Below are 20,251 nucleotides of genomic sequence, written 5' to 3' on the forward strand. Positions count from 1 at the left end.
TGCATCTCAGGTCATTTTGCCTGGTCATGTGCTTTCAGAGAGAGCCAGCACTTTAGGATGGAACAGCTTTCTCCTACTCAATGTAACTGAATGTGTCGCAGTGGGACCTGGATTTTACTACTGAGTGCTGTTCTTAGATCTACCAGGCAGCTGTTATTACCTTTCCATTGTTCTGTTAGGCTGCTGGGGAGAAAGGGAGGGGTGATATCACTCCAACTTGCAGTACAGCAGTAAAGAGTGACTGAAGTTAATCAGAGCACAAGTCACGTGACTGGGGGCAGCTGGGAAACTAACAATATGTCTAGCCCCATGTCAGATATCAAAATTAAATATAAAGAAACCTGTTTGCTCTTTTGAAAAACTGATTTCAGTGCAGAATTCTGCTGGAGCAGCACTATTAACTGATGCGTTTTGAAAAAAACATTTTCCCTTTAATCAAAATGGTGGTTTTACACTTATTTACCAATGCAATTGCTATAAACCCCCACAGTGAAAATCTGGCACCCCAGGTATGCAAGGCCTAGGCTCATTCTTGGGCTCAAATACTAGAACCTCTGGCCAGAGGATCAAATGTTTTTCCGCCCTCCACCAGTGGATGGGGAATTCCATCCCTCCCTTAGCTAGGAGACATCCCACCCAGTGATAAAAACAGATATTACACTTGATCTTAGCCAAAATAATAGATATATGATGGTTTACATTATCTACACTCCTGGTTTTGACTCCAGAATCAATGTTGCACGCTAAAGCTGATTATTTTTTTTGAGGGGGGGGAAGCATTTTTTGGGTAGAGGGGACCCCTTTAATATAGGGAAAGAGCCCTCACCAGAATCTACAATATTAATATTTGCATATGTAAAACAGTATCCCAGGAAATATCAATGGTTTAATACTTACATTGTTTTTACTAGCAGCTACATTGCCAAATACGTCGTCTACACTTTTGGCTCTGACTTCTGAAACAAAATTGCCAGCTTAAGCAGATTTTTTTTCAGGGGGGTTTAGGTAGATGACCCCCTTAACATAGGGAGAGCACAGTATCCCAGGAAAAGGAGCCTTTTTCCATGGAAACGTTTTAAAATCAGTGCAACCCCAAAAAAAAAGTGTTTTAAAGGAGAAGGAAAGCTACCGAAGAAATTTATTGCCAATAGATTAGCCACACTAGTGCAAGCTATAACACTATATTTATTCTGCAGAATGCTTTACCATACCTGAGTAAACAGCTATAGAAACGCTCTCTGTTTGTTTAGGATAGCAGCTGTCATATTAGCTTGGTGTGACATCACTTCCTGCCCGAGTCTCTCCCTGTTCACTCTGAGCTCAGATTACAGCAGTGAGGGGAGGGAGGGGGAGAGGAGCAAACTGAGCATGCTCAAGCCCTAGCCCTGGAGGTTTAAGCTAAAAACAGGAAGTCTGATACAGAAGCCCATGAGTACACAATAGAAGGAAAGAAATGTGATGTTTCTTTTGACAGAGGACTCAGAGCAGCATTACTTTGAGGATTTACTGGTATATTTATATAGAACTTTCTGATAAAGTTTACTTAATTTTAGCCTTTCCTTCTCCTTTAAACACAGAAAAAAATCTGCTATGAACCCAAATTGTTTATCCGAGGAGGAATAAACATGTTCAAGTTTTACGCTCTCCCTAATTTAATTAGGGATGCCCAATTTTAGCTTCGGCCGAACCAATGCAAAATTAGGGATGGGAAGGGGAACACATTTTTTACTTCAAGTGATTTCCCTTCCCGCCCCTAATTTGCATATGCAAATCAGGATTTGGTTAGGCCGGTCAGAAGGATTCGGCCGAATCCAAATCCTGCTGAAAAAGACCGAATCCTGGATTTGGTGCATCCCTTATTTTAAATGTGTGATTTTTTTCACTAGTGGCAACACATAACTAACTTTCCCTGGGAGACTACCTTGTAGATCAGCTGTTAGGATCACGGCTACTGCTTATAAGAACTGGGATTCTATTTCATGGTCTTTTTAAGACTGATGGTAAATATTAATAATATTGTCACATAACGACATTTGTTTTCTAGTTCAGTCAGAAAGAGAAAAATCAAAGCAGAATTAAGATATTCAGAGCATCTCAATACATAGCGCCTGAGGATAAAGCAATGTCAATCTCAAGGTCAGACAAACCGGTTCTGCACCAGAATCGCTTGATGCCAGTCTGGGTAATCATCCTTAATACCTTTGCTTAGCTCTACACTTCCCTACGTCGGGCAGCGAGCTAAGAAGTGCCAGGGAAATAAGACACGGGTATTGATCGGAGTTGCTTAAAAACGACAATGCAGAATGTGCAATGTTCTCATCGGCACTCTGTCCATTGAGCAAACACTGGGAGACAGGCTCCCGCTGAGCTGACATTTAAAGGGTGTGTAAAGGCAAAATCCCATTTTTACTTTCTTTAATCTCCCTTCATTTACTGCTGTGGATAGGAATTGTCAGACGGTCCCTAACTGCTCTGCAGGGAAACAATCATACTTATGAACAGCAGGGGGAGCCCCCGCCTTACTTCCCAGCCATGCAGAACTCAAGCAGCTTTGTTTGTTTCCCTGTAGAGCAGTCGGTGACTGTGTCGAGATTTGTATTGGATTTTATTTTTGCCTTTACATCCCCTTTACTGTTTCCAACTCCAGCTGCAGGGACAAAGATCATGGGGCCAGATTTAAACAGATAAACTGGGATTCTATTTGGAGGATTATTTTGCTGCAGCCACTGGTTCTGCAGAGTTGGAGAAAGTTTATATTAAACAATACAAAAACTATAAAATCCACATTAGATTACATGACAACACAGGACCCAGTGCAGTCTGTATATTCTGATTATTAATCAGTCTTGTTGTATCGGCTTCTGGCAGATATTATTTGACTTGTGATGTTTTGATCATTTATGACGATCCCTAAGCAGCCCAGACCACACTGAGCATGTGCACAGTCTTGGTCTTGCAAAGATGTTTAACAAAGTTACAAGATGGTGACCCCCCCCGTGGCCAACTTTGAAAACATAAATCATTTGTTTGATTAGGCTTGTGGTGCAGTAAGTTCATGTTTATGTTTAGTATACATAATATAGCATTTCTAGCCTTATTCTGTTTTACACTTTACTTCCCCTTTAAAAGGAGGGATGTGGGGGGGGGCAGGTTTGTAGATTCTGAAAGACTCTCTGAAATATAAACCACAGAGGCAAAGGGGAAACAAAATGGGACAAAAATGACATGGCAGAATAAAACCAATATGAGTGGGGAATCATAGGGGTAGGAGGGGGGGGTTTATTACAGGTTAAATTCTCCTTTAATAGAGTGAGCTCTAATACATCTTCTAGGCAAAAGGAGCCCCCTATAAGATATATTGGATCTAACTGTCAGTGAATATCTGACACCCAACTGCTGCATTAAGACTTAATGAAGAGAAACAGATGCTGAGAGAGGAATAGTGAAGATAAACTTGATTATTTCAGAAATGGTACAGAATATGTAGTTGATTATACTTTTAAAGTTTCTTATTTCAGTATGATGAGGCTTATATTGAATTTTCATTTTCACGATAGTTCCCCTTTAAATGACAGCACGGAAGGTTCTCTGGGAAAATTATTGGAGCAGAAAAGCAGAAGTGACAGGGAATTGGATGCAGGGACAATAGGCACACATATGTGGGGGATGCGGGTGCCGTTTCTATTTCAAGGGGGGGCACTTTGATTGTCATAAAGAGACAGTGGCCCAGTCTGCCTGTCACTGCTCATGTTATTTAAAGGAAAGTGCCCAGGACAATGACAGATGATCCTCCTCGCTCAATGTGCATCTAACAGGGTGTTTTCCATTCAAGAACGTCAAGAGCAGCGGCAAGTGAAGTGTCCGTAGACAAGGATAATGTACCCCCTACTGTAAATGATAAGGATATTAGAAGTCACTGAGGGGTTGTTCTGTGACCATATAAAGGCACAAGGCTGCAGGCTGAGTTATACAGGGAACTCTGAGTATCACTCATGTATTATAAGGGATAATGTACCCCCTACTGTAAATGATAAGGATATTAGAAGTCCCTGAGGGGTTGTTCTGTGACCATATAAAGGCACAAGGCTGCAGGCTGAGTTATACAGGGAACTCTGAGTATCACTCATGTATTATAAGGGATAATGTACCCCCTACTGTAAATGATAAGGATATTAGAAGTCACTGAGGGGTTCTGTGACCATATAAAAGGCAGAATATACTATTTATAAAGGTTATAGAACTCTGAGTCAAAATGTACCTTATATGTAATCTTGTAGATTAAAACCGCATAGCATTACACTGTAATGCAAAATGCAAATACTTTATTTTGTGAATGGGCTGTTTATTTCCAGCAGTCTGGCAATGTGATCACTGCACATATTCACTATACACTAAGGGAGTAGAACAGGCGCATAGCTAATTGCTTTAAGGTCTGAAACCTCCACACCTCGCTCCCGATCGTGCCAGTATTTAAAAACACCCTGATTTTCCTTGCGGAACAGCAAGAAGTACAGAATCAATGCTCTTGCTAATCCCTTGTACCCAGCTTGCTGAAGTCAGGCTCTGCAGCCTGGAAAGAGGCCAGTTTGTTAAGAAACAAATCCTACTGGGAACCAGTTTTGCCTGGGGTCAGAGAAAAAGCCAGACCTAAAAGTACACACTAGCCCAGCGAGTGCTTTATCTGCCAGCCGAGGGCCAATGGAAGAGCCGGAGGCCACAGCCAAGCCGGCATCCAGTATTCCTAGATGCACGGCTTTGCTGCTTGTATTTCAGACCTACCTTGCCTTAACGATTTCAAGCAATTAGTAAAATGTGGAAAAAGCAACATCCTCTCCTGTATCTAGATCTATAATGTGTAAAAGAGCTCTAGGATGTGATTTAATTGCCCCATGCTGATTCATTCCTGCACTGTAGGAGTGCAGTTACGGAACGCATTTTAGGACATCGTCAGGGGAAATCGTTGTCCTGCATGCGCTGTTCTAAGCAAGAGGAATGCGACATGGCATTCGTTTTTACTCACCCATCCTCTGAGGATGATGTGACACCTCACTCTTCCCTCCTCAGTCGTCAGCTCTTGCTCCTCACTCCACCCTCGTCAGCCATCAGTCCAGGGTCCTTGCTTCTCACTCCTCCCTCGTAAACCATGCGTCCTCGTTCCTCACCCATCTGTCCTAGGTCCTAGCTTCATCCTCAGTCATCAGCTGTTGCTCCTCACTCCTCAGGGTGCGCATATTCAGCCCTGTGGCCTGATTAGTTAATTGTTCTTGCCATTTCTTTTAGCCAATAGGCGTTTTAGGTTTTTTAATTGCAGCCGTCAAATTCGAGCTACAACTGACGGCTGAGGTGGGATAAGCTAGGACCCAGGACGGATGGCTGAGGAGGGAGGAGTAAAGGTGGCTATAGACGCAAAGATCCAAACGAGCAGATCTTTCCCGATATGCCATTAACGAGCATGGCTATATCGGGGGTTTGAAAAACCTGTTGGATTGAGGACTGTATTGACTCATTGATGCGGTTCTCACACCGACCATCAGTATACCCAGCACTGTATTCTCCCTAGGGCCCATGATCGGATTAGCCCGATATCAGCACCAACAGGGGGCAAGATCTGCTCGTTTGTCGACCTGTCAATCTGCCCATGTATGGCTGCCATAAGTCAGCAAATGACTGGCCTACGCATCAAAATGATAAGCCTCCCCAACTAATATCAAACCTTGATCAGAAACTAGTTGGGCAGGATAGAATATTTCAACGGAGCAAGGAATGTCTTGGGCTGTGACTGTGACTTCCAGCCTAAGGTAATGCCTCTGTATAATATATTAAGAACTGGACTCACTACACCCACAAGCCTCTCAGAGTCAAAACCCACTGTAGTACAAAGAAGGAGGGAGACTAGGGTTGCCACCTTTTCTGGAAAAAAATACTGGCCTTCCTATATTCTTGCCGGTTTTTTTCCTATTAATTTTAAAATACCGGCCAGGTGGCAACCCTAAGGGAGACAGAACCTTTGGTGGGAAGAAAAACAGAGTTTATCAGTGTAGCTTATGTGGTTTTCCTTGCACGAGACAAATACATGGAGTAGGGCTTTGTTTGACCCACCAAAGGTTCTGTGGCACTCCACTTTGGACTTTGGCTTGCAAAGGCTTGAAAGACACACAGAAGTGCTGGTCCACACCTACACTTTCCTTGTACTACTGAACATGATTCAATTATCAGCTCTATGGCCACACAACTATGCCAGCCTAATCTGGCCCATCACCTAGATGCCCAGCTTTGCACTCCAAGTTCTCAACCTAAATCCTCTCATTTGCTTGAGCTAAAGCCAAAAGCCTAAATATAGGCTACTCCCTTCCCTTTTAAATAAATGCCAGTTGTGGTTCCAATACCTCTACCTGCAGCCAGAACAACTATAAAATCAGGGGTCAGACAGTGTGACTTTATAGTAATAATAGGACCTGCCCAATATGTAACAGGACCAGTACATCCAGTCACGTACTGGGCAGGCCCTGTTTTAGGCTTCAGTGCTCACGTGGTCCCTATACGATGCTACAAAGTTTGGAAAGTCCAACAATAAGCAAAAAATGTTTGCAAGATCAGCGGTTATTTAAAGTAAATGTAACAGAGACGTAATGTTTTTCAAATTTACAGGCATCAAACGGAGAAGCTTTGAAATCTTAATGCAAGAGAATAATCTGGCTTCATTTTTACAGTGTGCTGTTCCATTAAATATGTATGAAAATCCAGTAACATGTTTGAACTCTGCTGAAACACTGACCCATATTGTCTCCTATGAATGAGTTATTACCGGCTAGGAAATAAAGATACAGTTTCAGGCTGAGCTCATTTTCTCTGCTTTCTATTCTGGATTCAATGTAATGCTCGGCCACGGGAGCAGACGTGGAATCACTACTACCCCCTGGGAATCAAAAGCATCAAAGAATAAATTTCCTACGCAAGTAGTGGTTTTTGAAGGAAAATGCCAAACATATGGTCCGTGTGTGTCAGTATTGAAGTTTAATAGGGGTCTGTACATAATCGGTCAGTGTTCTACATATTGTCTATAGGGATCCTGTGTGTCATTGTAGGACGATACAGAACTAAGGACTGGTCTAACCTACCGATCATCCACATCTTATCTGTTTAGGCCCACATATGAGGATACAGGACAAAGGTCTTGCCCTAACCTTCTTCATCATATTTGTGTAGGCCCATGTGTTACAATGGGAGGACGAAGGTCAAAGTTCTTGATCTAACCTGCCTATCGTCTACCTGTTCTCATAGATGAAGGATACAGAGATATGGACTGGACTTAGCATCTTGTCTGTATAGAAGATACAGGCAAAGGTCTAAGCTACCAATCTTCTATATCTTCTTAGTGTGCTAGGCCCATGAGTTATACATCTTGTCTGTAAAGGTCCATGTTTCACGGTAAGTGGATACAGGTCAAAAGTTGCCCTTCAATGAGAAGATGAAGGACAAATTCCTTGTCTACATGTTGTCATAGATGGAGGATAGAGAGATAAAGACCGGTCTAACCTGTCTGTCTTGGGCATCTTGTCTGTATGGGTCCATGTGTCGCTGTAAGTGGATACAGGTCAAAAGTTGCCCTAACCTTCTTCAATGAGAAGATGAAGGACAAAGCTCTTAACCTGACTACATGTTGTCATAATTGGAGGAGAGATAAAGACTGGTCTAACCAGTCTGTCTTGTGCATCTTGTCTGTATAGGTCCATGTGCCGTTGTAAGGGGATACAGGCAAAGGTCTACACTACCTATCTTCTATTTTTTATTAGTGTGCTAAACCCGTGAGTTACTGCCAAAATAAAGGACAAAGGGCTTGCCCTAATCCTTCTATTTTATGCATCTTGTATGTACATTGTGGAAGGTTGTACAATTAAAGTCTTCCCTTAACCTGCCTATCCTTTATATTTGTGTAGGCCCAGAGGACAATGATCTTACCCTAACCTACCTATCCTTTACGTCAGAGATCCGCAAACTTTTTCCCCAGTGAGCAACATTCAGATGTATAAAAAGTTGGGGAGCAACACAAGCATGAAAAAATGTTCCTGGGGTGCAAATAAGGGCTGTGATTGGCCCTTTGGTAGCCCCTATATGGAGTGACAGAAGACTGTGTGGCAGTACACCTGTTTTTTATGCAACCAAAACTTGCCTTCAAGCCTGGAATTAAAAAAAACAAAACACCTGCTTTGAGGCTACTGGGAGCAACTTCCAAGGGGTTGGTGAGCAACTTCCAAGGGGTTGGTGAGCAACATGTTGCTCACAAGCTACTGGTTGGGGATCATTGCTCTACATGCTTTCTGTAGTCACTATGAAAGTACTACCGGAGACTAGTCAGAAGTAAAATATCACTCCCATTGGATCAATGTGGGAAAACAGAAGGACATGGTTCAGTACACTTACAGTATCTGGCTTCTGTATCATGCCATGGATTGGTACGGATATCAGTGCATTAGTACATAGGGTATTTGGATTACTGTGGTAGCCACATTCTCCTGGAACGTCAATCTATAAATATTCTTGCAAACCAATAACCAAGACTTTGGTTGTGGCAAGGTCAAACCTTGACCTGCGACCCCCCCGCCAAAAAAATTCCCTTATGCATGGGGTTATTTCCAAAACCCACCAACTTGCTGTGGGTGTGTTAACTGCAGCACCAGTTTACCAAAAAAAATCTATAAACTAGTTTTAGCACCTACCTTTCAACTAAAAGCTGTATGGCAAATATTTGGGAGGGATACCAGTCTTCTTTAAAGGGATAATGTCATGTTTTTTTCAAAACGCATCAGTTAATAGTGCTGCTCCAGTAGAATTCTGCACTGAAATCCATTTTTCAAAAGAGCAAACAGATTTTGTTATATTCAATTTTGAAATCTGACATGGGGCTAAACATATCATCAATTTCCCAGCTGCCCCCAGTCATGTGACTTGTGCTCTGATAAACTTCAATCACTCTTTACTGCAAGTTGGAGTGATATCACCCCCTCCCTTTCCCCATCAGCAGCCAAACAACAGAACAATGGGAAGGTAACCAGATAACAGCTCCCTAAGACAAGATAACAGCTGCCTGGTACATCTAAGAACAGCACTCAATAGTAAAATCCAGGTCCCATTGAGACTGATTCAGTTACATTAAGTAGAAGAATTAACAGCCTGCCAGAAAGTAATTCCATCCTAAAGTGCTGGCAGAAGTCACGTGACTGGGGCAGCTGGAAAACTGAAAATATGTCTAGCCCTATTTCAGATTTCAAAATTGAATATAATAAAAAAAATCTGTTTGCTCTTTTGAGAAATGGATTTCAGTGCAGAATTCTGCTAGAGCAGCACTATTAACTGATGTGTTTTGGAAAAAACATGTTTTCCCATGACAGTATCCCTTTAAAGCTCAACTGTTATCCAGAAACCCGAAGTTCCGAAAAATGATTTCGCTTTTCTCTGTAATAATAAAACAGTAGCTTGTACTTGATCCCAACTAAGATATAATTAATCCTTATTGGAGGCAAAACCAGCCTATTGGGGTTATTTAATGTTTAATTCTAGAAGACAAGATATGGAGACCCAAATTATGGAAAGATCCGTTATACAGAATAACGAAGGCCCCGAGCATTCTGGATAACAGCTCCCATACCTGTATATCTTTATTTATCCATCAATATCTCACTGTGGACTACGATGGTGCTATAGAGAACACGCACTCCTGTGACTGTCTAGCAGAGACTGTTCTGTAATGTGAATAGATTTGTTACATGGATATTATTGGATCGTATTGGGAGCCGTGTGATAAATATGCCGTATCCTTACTAGTGCCTGTGTGCTTTATTTCCAGCAGCGAATGCTTTCAGCCTCGGGACGTGCCGGTCTGCGAGACCAAACCATCAACAATGCCAATTACTGTCCCATTTGTGCACCGGGAGCCTGTAAAGTCTTCTCCCCTTAACTGGAAGTGACAGTCCTCCCCCCTCCCTCTGCCCGTTGGTCTCTCCCGCTCCTTTAACTCGGGCACCTGGGACAGAGCATTTCTCTGGAAAAGTGACAGCTGGGTTCATTTTCCAACCATAGGTAGCGAAACAGGCCCCGGAGCAGGTTTAAAAGAACATTACCGGGGAAGTACGATTAAATTAGCTTATGCTGCCGATCCCTGCGCCGCTGGAAGGCCAGGCTCACTTTTTTTATTTTCAGAGGGAAAAGGATTTGTAGGAGAATTGAAAGCAGTTCAATTACAGTTATCAGCAGAAGGAATGTAAAATTGAGCCTCTCACCCCTCATGCTGTCACTGTCTGGTCTCTGCAATGAGAGAGCAATTAAAGTTTCAATTAAAGAGTATATGGCACGGCCTGCTGTATGCCATCACCCTCTAATGCTGAGCCACAAAAAGTACAGGCACTTACACCCCAAGGTGACATTATTTATTATTTATATATATATATATATATAATATATATATATATATATATATATATATATACATATACATATACATATACATATACATATATATATTCATTTATTTATTTTAATTTAATTTATTTTTTTAAACCCCATCGCTACAATAAAGGCAAACTATCGGCTCCAATGAGCAACAACAAATGATGCAGCACTGCCCCCTGCTGGAGATGGAAGGCAGACAAGCTCCTTGGAAGAGAGTAGGATTTATAGAAACTATGTGTGATTCCATGGATACATGGTAGAGTCAATGGGCAATAAAAAAGGTCTGAACCCACAACTACTTCCCCTGCCGATTTAGAGGGACATGTACCTTAAAGGGATACTATAATGGGAAAAAATGTTTAGTTTTTTTTCAAAAAGCATCAGTTAATAGTGCTGCTCCAGCAGAATTCTGCAGTGAAAGCTGTTTCTCGAAAGAGCAAACAGATTTGTTTTTATTTCATTTTGAAATCTGACATGGGGTTAGACATATTGTCAGTTTCCCAGCTGCCCCCAGTCATGTGACTTGTGCTCTGATAAACTTCAGTCACTTTTTTTTTTATTTCTTATTAATTTTCAGTAGGAAAAAGAAAAGGTACAGAAAGAAAAATGTCAGTTCCATATATACTTATACACATAAATATGCACAGCGGCAGGCAAAACATTCAGGGTATGTCTAGCAACCGTTCTCACAGCCTATAATCTTGAATATCATCATATATTCCAAATAGCCTAGCACTAGCTTTGTGTATGAATATTGTATAACAGTGACAAATCTATATGAGAACTGCTGTGCGCAGCATCGGTAATCATATTTATACGTTTACTGTCCGCTGTCCGTACTATCGCCATTGTTCAGTAATGAACCAGTTGTAACTGGGAAAAAACTAAGGTTTGGGGGGGGGGAAAGGCAAAACAGACATAGCAAGAACATAAGCTACCAATAGGGATGCACCGAATACAGGATTCGGTTTGGGATTTGGCCTTTTTCAGCAGGATTCGGATTCGGCCGAATCCTTCTGCCTAGCTGAACCAAATCCGAATTTGCATATGTAAATTAGGGGAGGGGAGGAAAATCTCGTGACTTTTCATCACAAAACAAGGAAGTAAATTTTTTCCCCTTCCCACCCCTAATTTGTATATGCAAATTTGGATTCAAATTCAGCTCGGTATTCAGCCGAATCTTTCACAAAGGATTCGGGGATTTGGCCGAATCCAAAATAGTGGATTCGGTGCATCCCTAGTTACCAAAGGTTAGGAAAAGGCTTGTAATTAAGGCTAACATCCTATCAAATATAAACCATTCTAACACATGCAATCAATCCTAGCATTATAAAATACCATAGAAGCCAACGTTTAAATTTCAATAGCAATGGTCTTTAGTTCAGATTAAGAACTTGGTTTGGCAAGTCTCTTCCATCATGTCTCTATGCAGTAGGATCCAGATACTAAGGATGCACCGAATTCAGGATTCGGTTCGGGATCCGGCCTTTTTCAGCAGGATTCGGATTCGGCCGAATCCTTCTGCCTGGCCAAACCGAATCGGAATCCTAATTTGCATATGCAAATTAGGGGCTGGGAAAAAAATCGCATAACATTTTGTCACAAAACAAGGAAGTAAAAAATGTTTTCCCACCCCTAATTTGCATATGCAAATTAGGATTCGGGTTCGGCTGAATCTTTCAAGAAGGATTTGTGTCCAAAAGTGCTGAATGTTTGGGCAATCCCAGAAAATAGTTGTGTAACATCTCCAGCATTTGTTGGTTGTGCTAGGAAATGTTTTGTGGAGTCTCGATGGAGTATTGTACCAGCGAGAGAGAATTGTATAATTATTTTCTAGTATCCGACAGCTTCTAGGATCAGTGAATGTTTTAGCAACGACATTCTCCCAGTCTTGTTCAGTGAAGATTCTATTTAGCTCGCTCTCCCATTTTTTTTGAATCGGGGTATAGGAGAGGATTTAACAGTTGCTTGCGTCAGAAGTATTTGATACAGAGAAGTGATATTCTTAAGCGGTGGAGAAGGGCGACTGCACCGTTTTTCAAATTCCGTATATAGCGGAGCTTCTGCTGGACGGTTTCATGTAGCTCTTGTAATTTGATGGTATTTAAACTGTTCGGTCACCGGCAGTTGAAATGTAATTGTAGTTCGGAAAACGAATCACTGCGTGTGATTAGCGTTTTTACATTTTAGCCAGTGCAGAGTGAGGGAAGGCGTTTGGGGAGATTGGTCGCCGAAAAAACTAGGCGATTAGTCGCCAGGCGACCAAATCTCCCCAAAACGCCCAGTGTGGCCTGACCCTTAAAGATCAGAGGAATAAGAAGAGAATGCTTTGTGGTCAGATTTGTGGTCTTCTTTAACAATTCCCATATGTGCAGACAGTAACTAATAAGGGAGTTCTCTCTTGTTAATTGTAAGTAGGTTTTGGATGAAGGCCAGGGAAGAATCTTGAGAGGTTATGGTAGGAAGGTTTGTTCCAATTGAATCCATGAGTTTTTATAAGTCCAGTCTATGAGTTGCAATAGTACACTAGCTTAAAGGTACAATTTAAAATCCGGGAGACCAATTCCGCCAGCTGAACTTCAGTCACTCTTTACTGCAGTACTGCAAGTTGGAGTGATATCACCCCCCTCCCTTTCCCCCCAGCAGCCAAACAAAAGAACAATGGGAAGGTAACCAGATAGCAGCTCCCTAACACAAGATAACAGCTGCCTGGTAGATCTAAGAACAACACTCAATAGTAAAATCCAGGTCCCACTGAGACACATTCAGTTACATTGAGTAGGAGAAACAACAGCCTGCCAGAAAGCAGTTCCATCCTAAAGTGCTGGCTCTTTCTGAAATCACATGACCAGACAAAATGACCTGAGATGCACCTACACACCAATATTACAACTAAATACACTTGCTGGTTCAGGAATGACATTTTATATTGTACAGTGAATTATTTAAATTACATCATAAAAATCATGAAAGAAATCCTTTAAAAAGCTTTTGTGGCCCTGATAGTTTTACTACTGGAGGTAAAAGGACCCTGGTCAGAGTGTGAAAGTTCTATTCCTACGCGCACAAAACAATTCAAAGACGACGACGATCGATCGAGGGGACATCAGTAAAATAATGTGATTTCTTGCTGGTTTTGGGATAGAAATCACAAATGCTACATTAAAATTCTGCCTCCAGGTTTCTATGCATAAATCTAAGACTTACCTGAAGGGTTTGGAAGTTAATAAACTCGGTCCCGGTGTATAACGTGCGCTAAAGTCCATCTGTCACTGTCAGCCGTACCTTTAAGAGGACCTGCCCCTTTATGTAGCCGGTAATGAGATTCATTTATCATGTGCAAGCGTTTGTGCTGGCCGCTGATTGGCAATTGTACGCACAAACTGCCAATTCTATTAATATCAATGGAAGAATTGACCTTAAAGGGATACTGTCATGGGAAAAAAAACTTTTTTTCAAAATGAATCAGTTAATAGTGCTGCTCCAGCAGAATTCTGCACTGAAATCCGTTTCTCAAAAGAGCAAACAGATTTTTTTATATTGAATTTTGAAATCTGACATGGGGCTAGACATATTGTCAATTTCCCAGCTGCCCCAAGTCATGTGACTTGTGCTCTGATAAACTTCAGTCACTCTTTACTACTGTACTGCCAGTTTGAGTGATATCACCCCCTCCCTTTCCCCCCCAGCAGCCAAACAAAAGAACAATGGGAAGGTAACCAGATAGCGGCTCCCTAACACAAGATAACAGCTGCCTGGTAGATCTAAGAACAACACTCAATAGTAAAATCCAGGTCTCACTGAGACACATTCAGTTACATTGAGAAGGAAAAACAGCAGCCTGCCAGAAAACATTTCTCTCCTAAAGTGCAGGCACAAGTCACATGACCAGGGGCAGCTGGGAAATTGACAAAATGTCTAGCCCCATGTCAGATTTCAAAATTGAATATAAAAAAAATCTGTTTGCTCTTTTGAAATGGATTTCAGTGCAGAATTCTGCTGGAGCAGCACTATTAACCGATTCATTTTGAAAAAAATTTTTTCCCATGACCGTATCCCTTTAAGGGGCCACGTTGGCTCCTGTATGTTGCAGATGAGGGTGTGGAGAGGTCTGTATTTTATTCTCACAGCCAGTTTTGAGCCGCCCCCCGTCCAGAGTAGGAAAGGGATCCCGTGGCTTTAATAGTAAGAAGAAGTAATAATACCCTAAATTTGGAATTAAACTTCTCAAATATAATAAATAATTTTTAAATTTTCTAAAAACTTTCAGTTTGAGTGTTTTTAATTTTTTGTTGGGGACAGGCAAAACTACTCAACTACTAAACTAAACTAAAACGACTCCCAAGCACCCCTTTGACATCTGGCAACAACAGCTGGAGGGGCCACAGACTAAGAATCCCTAAACTACAGACACAGTCAGAGCCATTCCGCAGAGTAGAGGCTCCCCCTACTGGTCAGCACTTTGCACTGCAAGTAAACAGAATTGTATTTCTACTTCCAGGAGCAGAACGGCAAAAGGAATAAAAAGAGGCTGCTTGTAAAATAATAACTGCTGCACAGCACAGACTTTATAGCACCAATATAGTTATTTTATAGTATTTAGCTGCATTTCAAGCAAACACTATATAAACCAGTGCAAGAAAAAAAGATGTAGCGCAGAACAAAATCCATGATTTAGTGTATAGGAAAAATGTGGGGATGTCACCAAGTGTATTTTTTAAGTTTATTGTTTAAGTCAGGATTGCACAGCTCTAACTGGCACCATCTCTCCCTACTATACCTGCTATCCCACAGTCACACTCCCTTCCCAGAGACTATTATCCACTGTTACTATAGACACCATCTCTCCCTACTACACCTGCTATCCCACAGTCACACTCCCTTCCCAGAGACTATTATCCACTGTTACTATAGGCACCATCTCTCCCTACTATACCTGCTATCCCACAGTCACACTCCCTTCCCAGAGACTATTATCCCACTGTTACTATAGACACCATCTCTCCCTACTATACCTGCTATCCCACAGTCACACTCCCTTCCCAGAGACTATTATCCACTGTTACTATAGACACCATCTCTCCCTACTATACCTGCTATCCACAGTCACACTCCCTTCCCAGAGACTATTATCCACTGTTACTATAGACACCCTCTCTCCCTACTATACCTGCTATCCCACAGTCACACTCCTTCCCAGAGACTATTATCCACTGTTACTATAGACACCATCTCTCCCTACTATACCTGCTATCCACAGTCACACTCCCTTCCCAGAGACTATTATCCACTGTTACTATAGACACCATCTCTCCCTACTATACCTGTTATCCCACAGTCACACTCCCTTCCCAGAGACTATTATCCACTGTTACTATAGACACCATCTCTCCCTACTATACCTGCTATCCCACAGTCACACTCCCTTCCCAGAGACTATTATCCACTGTTACTATAGACACCATCTCTCACTACTATACCTGCTATCCCACAGTCACACTCCCTTCCCAGAGACTATTATCCACTGTTACTATAGACACCATCTCTCCCTACTATACCTGTTATCCCACAGTCACACTCCCTTCCCAGAGACTATTATCCACTGTTACTATAGACACCATCTCTCCCTACTATACCTGCTATCCACAGTCACACTCCCTTCCCAGAGACTATTATCCACTGTTACTATAGACACCATCTCTCCCCTACTATACCTGCTATCCCACAGTCATACTCCCTTCCCAGAGACTATTAGCCACTGTTACTATAGGCACCATCTCTCCCTACTATACCTGCTATCCCACAGTCCACACTCCCTTCCCAGAGACTATTATCCACTGTTACTATAGACACCCTCTCTCCCTACTATACCTGCTATCCCACAGTCACACTCCCTTCCCAGAGACTATTATCCCACTGTTACTATAGACACCATCTCTCCCTACTATACCTGTTATCCCACAGTCACACTCCCTTCCCAGAGACTATTATCCACTGTTACTATAGACACCATCTCTCCCTACTATACCTGCTATCCCACAGTCACACTCCCTTCCCAGAGACTATTATCCACTGTTACTATAGACACCATCTCTCCCTACTATACCTGCTATCCCACAGTCACACTCCCTTCCCAGAGACTATTATCCACTGTTACTATAGACACCCTCTCTCCCTACTATACCTGCTATCCCACAGTCACACTCCCTTCCCAGAGACTATTATCCACTGTTACTATAGACACCATCTCTCCCTACTATACCTGTTATCCCACAGTCACACTCCCTTCCCAGAGACTATTATCCACTGTTACTATAGACACCATCTCTCCCTACTATACCTGCTATCCCACAGTCACACTCCCTTCCCAGAGACTATTATCCACTGTTACTATAGACACCATCTCTCCCTACTATACCTGCTATCCCACAGTCATACTCCCTTCCCAGAGACTATTATCCACTGTTACTATAGGCACCATCTCTCCCTACTATACCTGCTATCCCACAGTCACACTCCCTTCCCAGAGACTATTATCCCACTGTTACTATAGGCACCATCTCTCCCTACTATACCTGCTATCCCACAGTCACACTCCCTTCCCAGAGACTATTATCCACTGTTACTATAGACACCATCTCTCCCTACTATACCTGCTATCCCACAGTCACACTCCCTTCCCAGAGACTATTATCCACTGTTACTATAGACACCATCTCTCCCTACTATACCTGCTATCCCACAGTCACACTCCCTTCCCAGAGACTATTATCCACTGTTACTATAGACACCATCTCTCCCTACTATACCTGCTATCCCACAGTCACACTCCCTTCCCAGAGACTATTATCCCACTGTTACTATAGGCACCATCTCTCCCTACTATACCTGCTATCCCACAGTCACACTCCCTTCCCAGAGACTATTATCCACTGTTACTATAGGCACCATCTCTCCCTACTGTACAATCCCTTCCCAGAGATATTAATTTTTGCAATATTTTGAAATGAACCTAAAACAAAAACCAGTGCTTTGTACTTTACATGTTGTGGCTCTGGTATAAGAGAACACTGCAGTCCTTAGATGACAAGGTCACATCTGTATTGGGAAAGGTTAAGCACCGTAATGAGACGTCCCCCCCACAGGTTCCCCCCACAACATCAAGCCCTCTGCAGTGAAACTGATTGCGGCTGACAGCACCAGTGGAGGAAACCATTACGGGCTGCCCATAAGGTGCGGTTAATACATTGCCAGTCACAGTGGGTGTTACAGGGTGTATGCGAGTCAATTACAACTCCAACTGTCACCTCGTAAACAAGAGAGGAGCGTGGCGCAAAGCTTGCAGCCTCCCACTGATAGGAGAACACAGAATGAATACAGTTACTTAGAGCACAACTGAAAGGCTTTAGGTCTGGCAACTGTCATGTCACTTTTAAAAGCAAAGTTTGGAGCTCCATAGCTTAAGTCTACTAGAAAAAAAGAGATGCACCAAATCCAATTTTTGGGATTCAGCTGAATCTATCATGAAAGATTCGCCCGAATACCGAACCAAATCCTAATTTGCATATGCAAATTCGGATTCGGTTCAGCCACACAAGAGGATTCGACCGAATCCAAATCCTGCTGAAAAAGGCCGAATCCAAAACCCGAATCCTGGATTCGGTGCATCCCTATTAGAAAATCGTGCAACATTAAGGGCCAGATTTAACAAGGGTCAAATTTAAAATTCTAATTTTCAATTTTTTTTATGGTCCAAATGGTCAAATTCGACTAGGGGGTTATGCAAATTCGATTCGAGTTTTTTTTCCATTTCATTTTCGAGATCTATCATACTCTGGCTCTTTAAGAACTCAAATTCGACTATTCGCTAACTAAAACCTGCCGAATTGCTGTTTGAGTCAATGGAAGACGTCCAGGGATCAATGTGGAGCTATTTGCAGCCTTCCTGATATTCAAGTTTTTTTCAGAGAAAAAAAACTTGATTAGAGTGTTTTAAATTCAAATCGAATTCGATTCAAATTTGATTTGCGTTTTCGGGTCAATTTAATTAGAGTTTTAAAAACTTGATTTTATTAATACATTTCGATTGGTCGCATTTCGAGTTATGGGGAGGTCTTTAAAAACTCACATAAATTCGAAATTCGACCTTTGATAAATGGGCCTATAAATAAACCCAGTAGGCTGGTTTAATTATATCTTAGTTTGGATCAAGTAAAAAAGATACTGTTTTATTATTGCAGAGAAAAAGGAAATCATATTAAAAAATGAGGATTATTTGGATAAAAAGGAGTCTATGGGAGATGGTCTTTCCGTAATTTGGGGCTTTCTGGATAACGGGTTTCCGGATAACGCATCCTGCAAAAATATTTCCGACAGGGGGTCTCGGGTTGCACGTCCGTGGAGTCCCTGCGAGGAGATGGAACGCGCACACGCATTAATGTAATAGAATTCAGGCCTCCGTTTCATAAACCTATTACTCTCAATGATAATGACATTTAGCTATGAATTTAATTCAGGTCGGACAATACCCTCGGATATCCGAATAAGCTGCTTAACAAACCCGGCCTGTAATCAGATAGACTGCAGAAAGGAAATATGCCGTTTGGATAAGGGGCATTCATGTCTGGCTCATTCGGAGTAATGATTCTAAATGTATCGCCATTATTCAGCCACGGACTCCTACTATTTAAATAGACTTCCTTCTGATACATTTCTCCGGCACATATGAAAGAGAGAATTACCAGCTGGAAATAATATGAAGCCTCTTATTTATTGAAAGGCGGGGGGGGGGAAAAAAAAACCTGCAATTTCAGTGATTGAGCGGAGGGAAACAAGTGCAGGTTTGCTTTATAATTCGTAAATTGCTTACACTTATCTGGAACTATAATTAGGCTAATTAGTGCTCTGGTACCAGGTCTCTGTCCTTTGGGGAACCGGAGATGCACTCAAAACAATGTTGCACGGCAAAGCAAATGAGTTCAATAATAACAGGCCCCCTGTAATTTAATATGGATTACGCTGTGGCTTTGCAGCATAATAACGGTTTATTTTCATTATTTGAGGGCATTAATCGTGCCCTGAACCGACCTTCAAACGAGTACTGGGTGGTTAAAGGAGAAGAAAAGCTATTGAGGCGGTTTATTGCCAATAGATGAACCATATCACTAAAGGTGGCCATACACGGGCCGATAAAAGCTGCCGACAGACCAAATCGGCAGCTTATTGGCCCGTGTATGGGGCCCCTGAAAGTCGGCCAGATCTCGAACGGATGGGACAAAAAATCCCGTAGGATTGTGGCCGCATCTGTTCGTTGATGCGTTAGGATCCGATCGTTGGGCCCTAGGGCCCACGATTGGATCAGCCCGATATTCCCCACCTCAAGGTGGGCATATCGGAGAGAGATCCGCTTGTTTGGCGCCATCGCCAAACGTGCACATCTCTCCGTGTATGGCCACCTTAACACTATATTTATTCTGCAGAATGCTTTTCTATACCTGAGTAAAAAGCTCTAGAAGCTCTCTCTGTATGTTTAGGATAGCAGCTGCCATATTAGCTTGGTGTGACATCACTTCCAGCCCGTGTCTCTCCCTGTTCACTTATAGCTGTGGGCTCAGATTACAGCAGATAAGGGAGGGACAGAGAGAGGAACAAACTGAGCATGCTCAAGCCCTAGCCCTTCAGGTTTAAGCTGAAAACAGGAAGTCTGATACAGAAGCCCATGAGTACACAATAGAAGGAAAGAAATGCTGTGTTTATTTTGAGGACTCAGAGCAGCATTACTATTCAAATGTGGGAGACAGTTTTT

General features: G+C 42.2%; 1 protein-coding gene across 1 annotated transcript in view; it reads right to left on the reverse strand.

The window, feature by feature from the left end:
* Positions 1-20,251, reverse strand: part of etfb.L (electron transfer flavoprotein subunit beta L homeolog) — a 48,020-nt gene that overhangs the window by 13,098 nt on the left and 14,671 nt on the right.

The sequence above is a fragment of the Xenopus laevis genome, chromosome 7S (genome assembly GCF_017654675.1).
Source record: "Xenopus laevis strain J_2021 chromosome 7S, Xenopus_laevis_v10.1, whole genome shotgun sequence".
NCBI lineage: Eukaryota > Metazoa > Chordata > Amphibia > Anura > Pipidae > Xenopus > Xenopus laevis.